We start from the raw sequence: 12,145 nt of genomic DNA on the forward strand, positions 1-12,145 counted from the left end.
TATTGCGTAGATTTAGATTTAGATTTAGTCTAGATCTAGAATCTCTAGATCTAGAATCCAAATACATAAAATAAATGTTATGAGTTTAGGCCGGAAAAATTGTATTGTATACATTTCATAGTGTACGTAGATCTAAATCAAATTTGAATGAAATAGTTCATTTCTTTTCATTCTAAACACCGCAGATGACGTCATTAGTTAATGTATAAGCAATAGTGACGTCACAGTTTTATGCGTTCTTTTTCACATATATTAATGCTTTTCCGGTTGCATAAATAATACTGTTTCCCTACATTCGAATACGCCTTTAATTTTTATTTTTCTTCTTTAACTAAAATTGTGGTTATACATTTAAAACATCTAACATATTATTTTCAACTAAAGTCCGTAAAAAGTTCTTCATATATCGCTGCCGATTCTGACGTGATGTCCGGCGAAAATTTTTTTGCGGACAGAGAAAGAGAGAGAGAGAGAGAGAGAGAGAGAGATGTGCGAACGTGGGGATTTATAAATTAGGATTGTTAAAACGTTAAAGCATAGTAGTTTATATTCTATTTTGAAGTTATGTATGGATCCCTAAGAAAAGAGATAATAATAAAGTTAAAGCTTGCTTGGTGTAGTTTAGGTAAAGAATGGATTTAGCTGGGAGCCAAAGTGTCTAGTGTCATGATGTTCAGTTACCATTTTTTACTGAATAGATCGATGACATGCATTTCTCCAGTTTGTATTCAACCGTTTTGTGATCATGATAGTCATAACAAAGATATTTCACATTGCTATAAATTCTAATGTCACACACTGAACACAACAACTTTCACATTACCGTTAGGGTTATATTTGTTGAATTATCAAAGGAGATACTAGGTAGACAGTAAAAAATTGTCTTGCAAACTTTTGCTAAAAAGACCAGTAGTAGGGTACTATGTATAAATTAATTTTTTTTAAAATGGGGCAGGCCAAGTCTTAATGCGTTATCCCCCTTACATAGTTAAAAAAAACAATTGTTATATGCAAGGGAATTAACTAGTTGAAATAGCTGAGATAAATATGAACCGAAAGACTAATAACAGAACACACCATATCTATAAGTGTTTTAGTTATTAAATATAAACAAAAGTAAATTAGTCATAATAGTGTGTACTTGCTTGCGATTCTTGTTAAAACATAACTTGAATGATATTTTCACTTAGAAACTAGACACCTAATCTTTATTTTAATAATCATTTTTTAAGTATTTTTAAAAATGCATACAACCACTATGTTTCAAATTATATTTGAGGAGTATTTCTGGATCCCTTAGCATACGTGACAAAAGTAAAATAAAAATTTTGTTAGTGTAGTGTAGTTACATTACAATTTTATTTGAGAATCAAGGGTCATTATGTTCCTATTAATTTACTGAAGCTAATTGGTCGATGTTGTTCTGTCAGGTGCCACTATCTAGTCAGACATGTCGAATATTTATGTGAATGGATGTGTCGGGGGTTATTTGGTTAGTTTCTTACCTGGAGTTAATATGTTGGGGTCTTCATGTCAGGTGTCTTTATTTAATCAGACGTGTAAAGGCGTAATGTGTTGACCGATGTAGAGTTGTACTACCTGATAATATATGGTGGCTGAGGTAGTTATAGACACACACACACACACACACATATATATATATATATATATATATATATATATATATATATATATATATATATATATATATATATATATATATATATATATATATATATATATATATATATGTAACGAGTCCCCGAGTCTATCCTGCCGACAACGCCAAATGTAACGAGTCTCTGACTACCCTGCCGACAACGCCAAATGTGACCTTCCCGAGTCTAACCACTCATTCCACACAACATTGACCACAGCATAGATACTCGAAGATGCAGGTTCATTATTGATCCTTTTATTACATGAATCAAAGAATGCTTCACAATAATATAATGAATCAAGAGAGATGTTTCACAATAATAGTCTGAATCAACGGACCCCCAACAGTCCTCACTAGGCTTCATCTAACTGAATACACATGTCTAACGTCCTTCTTAACACAATATAACCAACTTAATACTGCCACACAGACTGACGGACTGACTGACAGACCTTCTGAGACCGACTTTCTGAGAGACTTCCTGAGAGACCGCGAGCTCAGCCGTCGCCTTCCTTATATCCCCTTCATAATCGTACTCATATTCGGTCCTATCATAATCGTAATTGTAATCGATTCTAATCGTTACATCAGAGTGTTAATTACGCCGCTTCTGTCGTACAGTCCGATTTTAATAAGCCACCTGCATCCTGTCACATCAAAGTTGACAGACCGTCTTTCGTATCGCTTCCCGAGATATTACGCCTTGGCATCAGCCAACACCTGCACTGTGACGTCAGACTGTAACACGTTATGTCTCTTGGTAACTTCCCCTAGTTACATCCACCCCTGCCTTTTTTTGTGTGTTATCAACCACAAACAACGCTTGGCAGGTGCAGTCCTTCAAAGTCCATCGCACCACCGTAAAAAAAATCCATTGTTCCACTCACTGTCAATGTCGTCACATTCGTATAAGATTGACAGTTATCCCTATTTCACATATCCAATGTGTCTACATCATCTTCCTCAGACACAAAACAGTTCTAGAATTCACATCCACCTTTTTTCGTTTGGTGCCTTCACCAGTTCACTTTTATGACTTTTTGAACAGTCTGTTTTCATACCAGCGCGACCATGAAAGAATTGATGGTTGCTGACAAAAAATTTCGTATTCTTTCTGTTTCTCAAACTTCTCCGCGGACCACTTATCTGATGGTCTACTGTCTCTCTGCTTTTGGAGGGACCGGGATCCTCCTTGTTGCCGGTATCCTCCCTTTGTGTGTCGCTGTTGCGCTGTTGATGGTGACATGGTTCCGGGATGGGTATGAGAATTTCCGTTATAGTTTCCGGTTCCCTAATTGTCTTGGGTTTCCTTGTGTGTAACTGCTCTTCTTGACTATGACAATATTTCTTTAATTGAGCAATATTCGCCCACCGATCCGGTTTGGTGTGATCGATGGGTCTTATCTTAAAGGGGCCACCTGCTACTTTAGGCATCTCCACGACTTGCCATATCTCCTGTCCCCAGAGGTCGTGGATTTTGTTTCTGCCTAACGGGTGGCTACGCAGTAATACCCTGTCGTTCAGTTTGAGTGGCGGGTCCTTTGTCTGTACCGGCGGTTCCCTTCGCCGTGCTTCATGTTCTAGTCTTTCCTGTACTACCCTGTACATTTCTCTAATTCGTCTCATATGTTCATTCACATATTCCAGTGCAGTGTATGAACCAGTCATACTCTCCTTTTTTCCTAGGAACAAGTCAAGGGGGGGTCGAGCCTCCCGTCCGAACAGCAACATGTATGGCGAAAAGCCGGTTGTGGCATGGGGTGTGCAGTTGTATAGATATACCAACTCTGGGAGAAAATCAGGCCAACGTTTTTTCTGTTCAGGTTCTAGAGTACGCAGCAAATCATGCATGCTGCGGTTGAACCGCTCGCACTGTCCGTTTCCTTTCGGATTAAATGTGGTTGTTCTAGATTTGTTGATCCCGTAGTGGCCGCACAGTTGGTTAATTACTTCTGACTCGAAGGCCCTTCCTTGGTCAGAGTGTAATTGTCTTGGTATGCCATATTTGATGAACCAATGTTCTATTAAGACCTTTGCCACTGTTTTGGCAGTCTGATCTCGTGTGGGCACCGCCACAGTCCATTTGGTGAAAACATCAGTCATTACCAACACATGTTCCGTCCCATCCGATGATTGCTCCAACGACGTAAAGTCCATAGCCACAATCTCTAGTGGTTTTGTCGCTAATAGGTGTCCCGATGGCTGTCTCATTTTGACAACTGGCATTTTCGCATGCTGACACCTCACACAAGCCTCACAATGGCGTTTGACCTCCATTTCCATATTGGGCCAGTAACACCTTCGTCGTAATATTTTGTGCGTCCTGTCCTGACCCTGGTGTCCTGCCCTGTCATGTGCCAACCTTAGCACTTCTTCTCGTAATTGTCCAGGCACCACCACCTGGTGTATTGTCCCATCAATTTGGTCATGAATTCTCCGCATGAGAACACCATCCTGTATACTGAGACGGTCCCACTGACTCAGTATTTTCTTTGTTTCTCGACCAAATTGTTCTCTTTCCCTTCTTCCTGGGAATTTTTGTTCCTGGACGTGTTTCAACAGCGGCTGTAAGCCACTATCCGTTCTCTGGGCATTTCTTATCTCTTTGTGATAAGGCAACTAAAATCACCAATGTCCATATGTCCGGGCTCTGTGGATATGTGCTCCACCCCGGTCTGTCCGTTCTGCCTCACTTGCACCCCGTGAGGGATATCTGTTGACGCTCTGACCTCACATATTCCTGTCAGCGTTTCTTCCTCATCGCCCGGTCTCTCGTAAGGATTCCTTGATAAGGCGTCCGCATTGCCATTGGACCGCCCCGGGCGATATTTTATCTCTAGGTCAAAGAGTGCCAATTCTGCTGCCCATCGCTGTTCGATGGATCCCAACTTTGCTGTCTTTAGGTGACTCAAGGGGTTATTGTCAGTGTATACCACACATTTAGCACCTAATAAATAGTCCCTGAATTTTTCCGTCACAGCCCATTTTAATGTCAAAAGTTCTAGTTTCATGGCGCTGTAATTTGTCATGTTCTTCTCTGATTCCTTCAGAGCTCGACTGGCATAAGCAATAACCCTGAAGCCTTGCTTTTGTTGTTGTGATAGCACAGCTCCCAGACCTTTAGAGCTGGCGTCAATTTCTAGCCGAAATGGTTTGTCAAAGTCTGCATATCCTAATATCGGCGTCTCTGTCAAAGCCTTTTTCAATAGCTTAAACGAGTTCAGGCATTCCTCAGTCCATAATTCACCTATCAGTTGTGTTTTACCTTTCTTTTTCTCCTTACTGTGTTTCTTTGTCATTTTGTTTACCAAGTCATGCAATGGTGCGGCAATTTTTGCAAAACCAGGCACAAATTTTCTATAATAGGAAGCAAAGCCCAAGAATGATCTGACCTCTACCGTAGTTGTTGGCTGTTTCCATTCTTTAACAGCTGCAATTTTATCTGGGTCAGTGGCGATGCCATCCGACGAAATCACGTAACCCAAAAAATGTACCGATTTCAGACCGAAGCAGCATTTGTCTGGGTTCAGCTTTACTCCTATCTCCCTAAGACGGAGAAACACTTGTTCTAATCTTTCTAGATGGTCCTCCCAAGTTTTTGAGTAAACCAGTATATCATCCAAGTACACCAACATTATTTGAAATAGAAAGTCACTCATAGCACTCTGCATTACTCGCTGGAATGTAGCAGGTGCATTAGTTAGACCAAACGGCATACGGGTCCACTCGTACAGTCCCAGTGGAGAAATAAATGCAGTTTTATGTTGATCGTTGGGGTGCATGGCCACTTGGTGGTAGCCACTAGCCAAATCCAAGGTAGAAAAAAATCTTGCTCCCCCCAACGCATCAAGACATTCATCAATACGAGGCAAGGGGAATGCATCCCTTCTTGTGATATTGTTCAATTTCCGGTAATCACAACACAGTCTTATCTCCCCTGACTTCTTTTTTACCACTACTATCGGTGCCGCATACGGGCTAGTGCTGGTTGTAATAATTCCCTTTTTTAGTAGATCGTTCAGGTGTGCCTTCACCGCAGAGTAGTGACTTGGCGGTAATCTTCGATAAGGTTGCGCCACCGGCTTGTCTTGTAGTAAGGGTATCTGGTGTTTTATTACTTCCGTGTAACCCAAATCACCCTCGTACGAGGCAAATATATCCCTGTACTTATTCAACAATTCATTTAGTTTTGGGTCCTCAGTTTCCGGGAATGTATATGATCGGCCATCCTCTTTCTTCACCTCGGCCGTCACATTGACCGACCTAATTGTTACTTCATTACTGCTGGTATTGCTCAGTTCGATGCACTGTGCCGACCTTTGTACCTCGACGTTCTGTGGTACTCCTACCAGAGTATTAGGCGGTATAAAAATTTCCTCATCCAAAACATTTGCCACTAGTCCTTGAACTAGTCCATTTTCCGCTGATGTGTATGTCCGCAGTAACACGACGCCTGCCCTCAGTGCGGCGCCACATGGTTCTATCATCACATCACCATTCACACTTCTATCCCCAATTTGTAATGTGATTGCCTTGACCGTGTTTGCCGGGACTGATATCCTTCCTCTGGTCTTGGCAAACCTGGCCAACTTGGATCCCCGACCTGGTGTGGTCGATCCGACAATATTTGTAAGAAATTCTGGCAACTGGCCAAGGATATTCATGCCCAACAGGCAAGGTATATTTGACACATTTGTCTCTAGGTTGTGTTTCGTAACGAACACCCCAACCTGCTTCAACCTATGTCCCGCCACCACGACATCCGCCAGAAAATAACCACAGTATGGAATGGTTAGTCCATTAGCTGCCGTCAGGCGCATGCATGTGTCAGACCTCAACCTATGGTCTTTTCCTTTCATCCATTTGGTGTAAAAATTTTCCGTGATTGTCGTCACCTGGGAGCCTGTATCCACAATCGCCTTCACCGCGATGTCCCCAATCGTAATCACCATTTCGGGACAGACTCCCATCATTTTGCTTCTTGGGCCATAACCTCGCCCCTCTGTAGCCTGGCCCTGCCTTACAGAGGACGACCGTTTCCCTGGCAGTACCGTGCCATATGTCCGGGTTGTGAACAGGACAAGCAAATTGGTCGACCGTCAGCCGTACACCGGAGTGATGGACCGGCGGGTCGCGGCCGTCCAACCTGTCTATGTTTTGTCCCGTTCTTTTCCTGATTCTCAGCTGTTGACCTGCTTTCTAACCTCTCCAATCTTTGGTCAACCTTATCCAGGTGGGCCAACAGTTGAGCCATCATGGTTTCCACCGTGCCGGTCCCCGTGGGTGGGGATTGTTTCTGTTCCGGCACCGAGACTTTGTCCACCGAACAGTTCGATTGGTCCTCATCCTCGGACCTGCGGATCGCTGAGTTCCTGACCTGAAGGAAGGTCAACTGCGGGTCTTTGTGGACCTCCTCTTTCAACTCTCTCCTTAAGATCGGGGTTGCTGGCCCCTCGATGAACTGGTCCCTCAGTAGGCGTACATCAATGTCAGGTGTTTTGCCCTTTACCGAATCAAAGGCCCTGTTTATTCGGTGTGAATACTCCATCACACTCTCCGCCATTCTCTGCTTTAAGCCTACGAACCCCGTTAGCAGTTGCGATCCCGACCGTCTCTCCCCAAAGGTCTCCATAATTAGATCCAGCACCTTATCTGGATCTGATTGGACGGTTTTATCGTGGCATTTGACCTCTGCCCTAACCGTCTCTCCTATACTGCCCATCAGCAGTCTTAATCTTTCCTCTGGTGACATGCATCTCGAGGCCCAGGCAGCCCTGACCTCTTCACTGAACCTGTTGGTTAAAGTTGGATTACCGTCCCCGTAAAATTTGTTGATGTGGGACTCACTGGGCAGGACCACAATATGGATCGGCTTTTTGTCCAAATTTTGTCCTGGTCCCTCTGGAGGCAAAGGGTCATCTTCACCGTTGCCTATCTCTGGGCTTTCTTCATCTGGCTCAGATTGTTGGGCCAGCAGGAGTCTCTGTCCCTTTCCGATATCTAAAATACCACTCCCGCGTCTGCCCCTCACACCAAGGAAAAATGTTGCAGCTATGCAGCAGATAGTGTTGCCCAAAAGGGAGATCATGACACATTTCCAGTGTCTAAGGGTTACATCTATCTCTTGGTTGTCATCTTTGCCTAGTATTTGTCCAACAACCCAGTTGGAGATACCAATGCCAATTATCTGGATGCTGGTGGTCAGCCCCATAGCTGTCCCCAGGGTAGTTGGTGCTACAACTAGGGGTATACTGAGCCACATGCTTGCAGCAGCAAAAGAGCATGTGACACCAAGCCAGAATGATAATGAAAGGTGTCTCATCTCTGTTCTTTTGAATTTCCTCAATTCTGATTTAAATCTTCCCTTTTATTTGTTTCCTTCAAAATAAAAAAGACATTTCTTACCGTGTGTGTATGAAAAAATTTTCCTCGTTCCTCAATTTTCACTGTTCCTGAATGTCCGAATTCACACACACACTAAACACAGTTATGAACTAGGTTGACTATGGGTGCCTAAAGCGGCAAGTCTCGTTGAATTCATCCTGATCGCAGCGCCAAATGTAACGAGTCCCCGAGTCTATCCTGCCGACAACGCCAAATGTAACGAGTCTCTGACTACCCTGCCGACAACGCCAAATGTGACCTTCCCGAGTCTAACCACTCATTCCACACAACATTGACCACAGCATAGATACTCGAAGATGCAGGTTCATTATTGATCCTTTTATTACATGAATCAAAGAATGCTTCACAATAATATAATGAATCAAGAGAGATGTTTCACAATAATAGTCTGAATCAACGGACCCCCAACAGTCCTCACTAGGCTTCATCTAACTGAATACACATGTCTAACGTCCTTCTTAACACAATATAACCAACTTGATACTGCCACACAGACTGACGGACTGACTGACAGACCTTCTGAGACCGACTTTCTGAGAGACTTCCTGAGAGACCGCGAGCTCAGCCGTCGCCTTCCTTATATCCCCTTCATAATCGTACTCATATTCGGTCCTATCATAATCGTAATTGTAATCGATTCTAATCGTTACATCAGACTGTTAATTACGCCGCTTCTGTCGTACAGTCCGATTTTAATAAGCCACCTGCATCCTGTCACATCAAAGTTGACAGACCGTCTTTCGTATCGCTTCCCGAGATATTACGCCTTGGCATCAGCCAACACCTGCACTGTGACGTCAGACTGTAACACGTTATGTCTCTTGGTAACTTCCCCTAGTTACATATATATATATGCCAATTGGGAACAGGGCATTACCCCCCTCCCCGGGACATTTACCCCTGAACATTCCCCCCACCCACCCAAAATTACCCCCGGAGTAATTACCCTCCTGTCAATTATTCCCCTGTAAATTGCCGCACGCCCAGTAGAACATTACCTCCCCAACCACTGTCATAGCTTAAGGTACAGTTAGGGTTAGAGTTAAACTAATGTCTAAGGGTTGGGGTTCAGTTTCTGTTTAGGTTTAGGCCGAGGTGATTCCCACCCCCATCTTTACCCAGTCCACAGGCGTCCTCAAAAGTCGATTTTATTTGGACCATCTCTCGCCCCTCCGTGTGGAAGTCATAAATGGATTTCCTCTTATCAGGTTTTTAGGGGTATAGGTTTTACAACTGTCCAATAATGACACAATGGAACTAACTGCTTGAAATGGGTGTGATAGAATAGTTTAGTCAATTAAATACTAACAATGTCTAATGTCAACACGTATCAAAGTCCTAAACCTAACCCTAACACGATTTGTACACATCAAACAAACTAAAGCCCTTATTTTCAGAAGAGTCCATTCTTGGGGACAAGAAACATCAATTATTTGTGTTTAGCATATTACCTTATTACTTTAGTGGGGCGTGGTCAATTAAAAGAAGCCATCTTAAAAAATAAAGTAATGTAATATTGCTTTCGGTGTAAACTAACGATTTTAAGAATATTTTTAGTAATACTAAAAAAAACATTAAATGATAAAAAACGTGTATATATTTAACTTTCTTATTACCAGACATTGTTTAGTTTAATCATCAACTTTTTCCTATTGTGCCATATCACGAGTGGCAGATGAAGTAGAGTTCATCTGTTTCAATGTCCTTGGCACATGCAGTGATAGTTTGCTCTATGCCCAGCCGTCTATTTCCTCCCTAGCGTGAGCTAGGTACCCATTAGAGCTGTGTGGACTCACCTCTTGTTCAGTGATTCTAACTACGTTTAAATCTAGACCAGCGGTTCTTAAACTGATGTCCAGCAGTAGTATGTACCGTTTCAACTAAAACAAATGCGCTCAATAAAAGCCTTGAATAAGACACTTGAACATATTAGTGGAAATATAAGTTTATGTAGGCCAACCTGAACAAGCCTTCACCGTTTTGAAAGTTAACAAAGGGGACAACTGGACATTGGATTGTTGGTCTGTCGTCCACACAACTTGGTGGTTGACATAGAGGGTGATACACCCAGCTCAATGGTTGACATAGAGGGTGATACACACACCCTCCTCACCCAGCTCAATGGTTGACATAGAAGGTGATACACACACCCTCCTCACCCAGCTCAATGGTTGACATAGAGGGTGATACACACACCCTCCTCACCCAGCTCAATGGTTGACATAGAGGGTGATACACACACCCTCATCAATGGTTGACATAGAGGGTGATACACACACCCTCCTCATCCAGCTCAATGGAAGGTGGACAGTTTGCTCCCTATGTTATATAAGCAAACACGGTCATGTTGCCTGTAGAAATGTGTTCATCTGTGATAGTGACAATACAAATAGAGATTAAGATAGCAACTAAATGGCGGTATTACAGATATACATAAGAACAATCCACATAGCTATTAATTTACCAAGAATGTGTTTTTATTTTCCCTTTTGAATGGGAGCCATACATTTTACTTAGCAGGAATAATAATAGCCCATTTTTAAGCAACATAAAATCTGTATATAGTATACATTTTTTATTTAAGTTTGTGTTTTATATTTTATGCTATAACAATTATTTTTAACATCTGTGTAAAAAGTTAAGTTAATAAAAAATATAATAAGATGAGTTATTTGTGTTCAGAGTTTCCACATACATTTTAAATGTATATTGAGTATTATATTTATAAGTTGTGCATGTATTTCTGATAAATTACTGCAATGAGTTGTTTCCCCTATTTAAAAACAAATATTTTTTAAAAATAATATTCACGAAGGGGAAGTAATACATTTTGAACTGGCCAAGCAAAATTGTACTGGCCGCTGCATTTAAAAAAAAACGAGAGTGATGAAAGATTAGTGTTAATTAAACAAATTAAACATGGTCTTTGCTGTTACTGATTTCAACATGATCAAAACGGGATCGAGTTCGAACCCTATGGCAAATGAAGCTCGACAGCTAGGGGCAGTAATTCTTCTGGGACTACTGCCTTGTAGTTTGTTCTTGGGGGATCATACATAAATGGCGTCACGCTTTTTTTGGACGATTTTTACCCCCCCCCCCCCCTCCCCTCCGTCACAAATCGTCACAAACAGCCAGACCCCATCACTTAAAATGACGTCACACCTCAGCCTACAACCCCCTATAATTGCGGTTGGATTTTTCTTAAAACATCGATATTTTCCCAAAATCTTGTCAGAATCTGTCAAAATAGAGTGTTTAATCAATTTCTACTATAATTTATAAAAACAGTTTTCGAAAATTCGTTTACTAGCATTTTTTCTAGCTTTTTGTTTTTTTTTTTATAATGCGACATCACACCCTCTGAACGCTATCCACCCCCCCCCCCCCCCACCCCCGTCCCACACATCACACAACGTTACAAAATTACGGACCCTTCTCCTCCCTATGAGTGTGACGTCTTGGTTGGACAAAGGCTATGGAAACAAATCCAAAATAAAAGCAGGCTGAAATCGGAGTCAATGGCCTCAATGGCGCATAACAAGTTGACTGAATTGTGTTGCTGGTAATCCCATCCAACACTAATAATTAAGAACGTAGATGCAGAAGAAGAAATAACTGAACAAAAGGTGTTTGGACTGAAGGCATAGGCGCTTAGTAAGAGAACAATCAGTTTTTCAAACGATGGCAGTTAGGTTACACAATATTTGTGTGTAAGTATTAGCTCATATACATGTTTCTATCAAGTTTTGAGGGATTGTCGGTAACAGGAAGTGGTGTAAGTTACCGGTTATATGTCCATTAATGTCACGTGATTGGTCCATCGTGTGAGGCTTAAGATACGTGATACGTGATGCTTCGTAATACATCGTAATACATCGTAATATATGGTAATATATCGTAATACATCGTAAATACATGGTAATACATCGTAATATACATTGTAATACATTGTAATATATCGTAATACATCGTAATACATTGTAATACTTCGTAATATATGGTAATATAGCGTAATACATCGTAAATACATGGTAATACATCGTAATATACATTGTAATGAATCGTAATGTATCGTAA

The sequence above is a fragment of the Physella acuta genome, unplaced genomic scaffold (genome assembly GCF_028476545.2).
Source record: "Physella acuta isolate Inbredline_101_S28 unplaced genomic scaffold, ASM2847654v3 ptg001397l, whole genome shotgun sequence".
NCBI classification, from domain to species: domain Eukaryota; kingdom Metazoa; phylum Mollusca; class Gastropoda; family Physidae; genus Physella; species Physella acuta.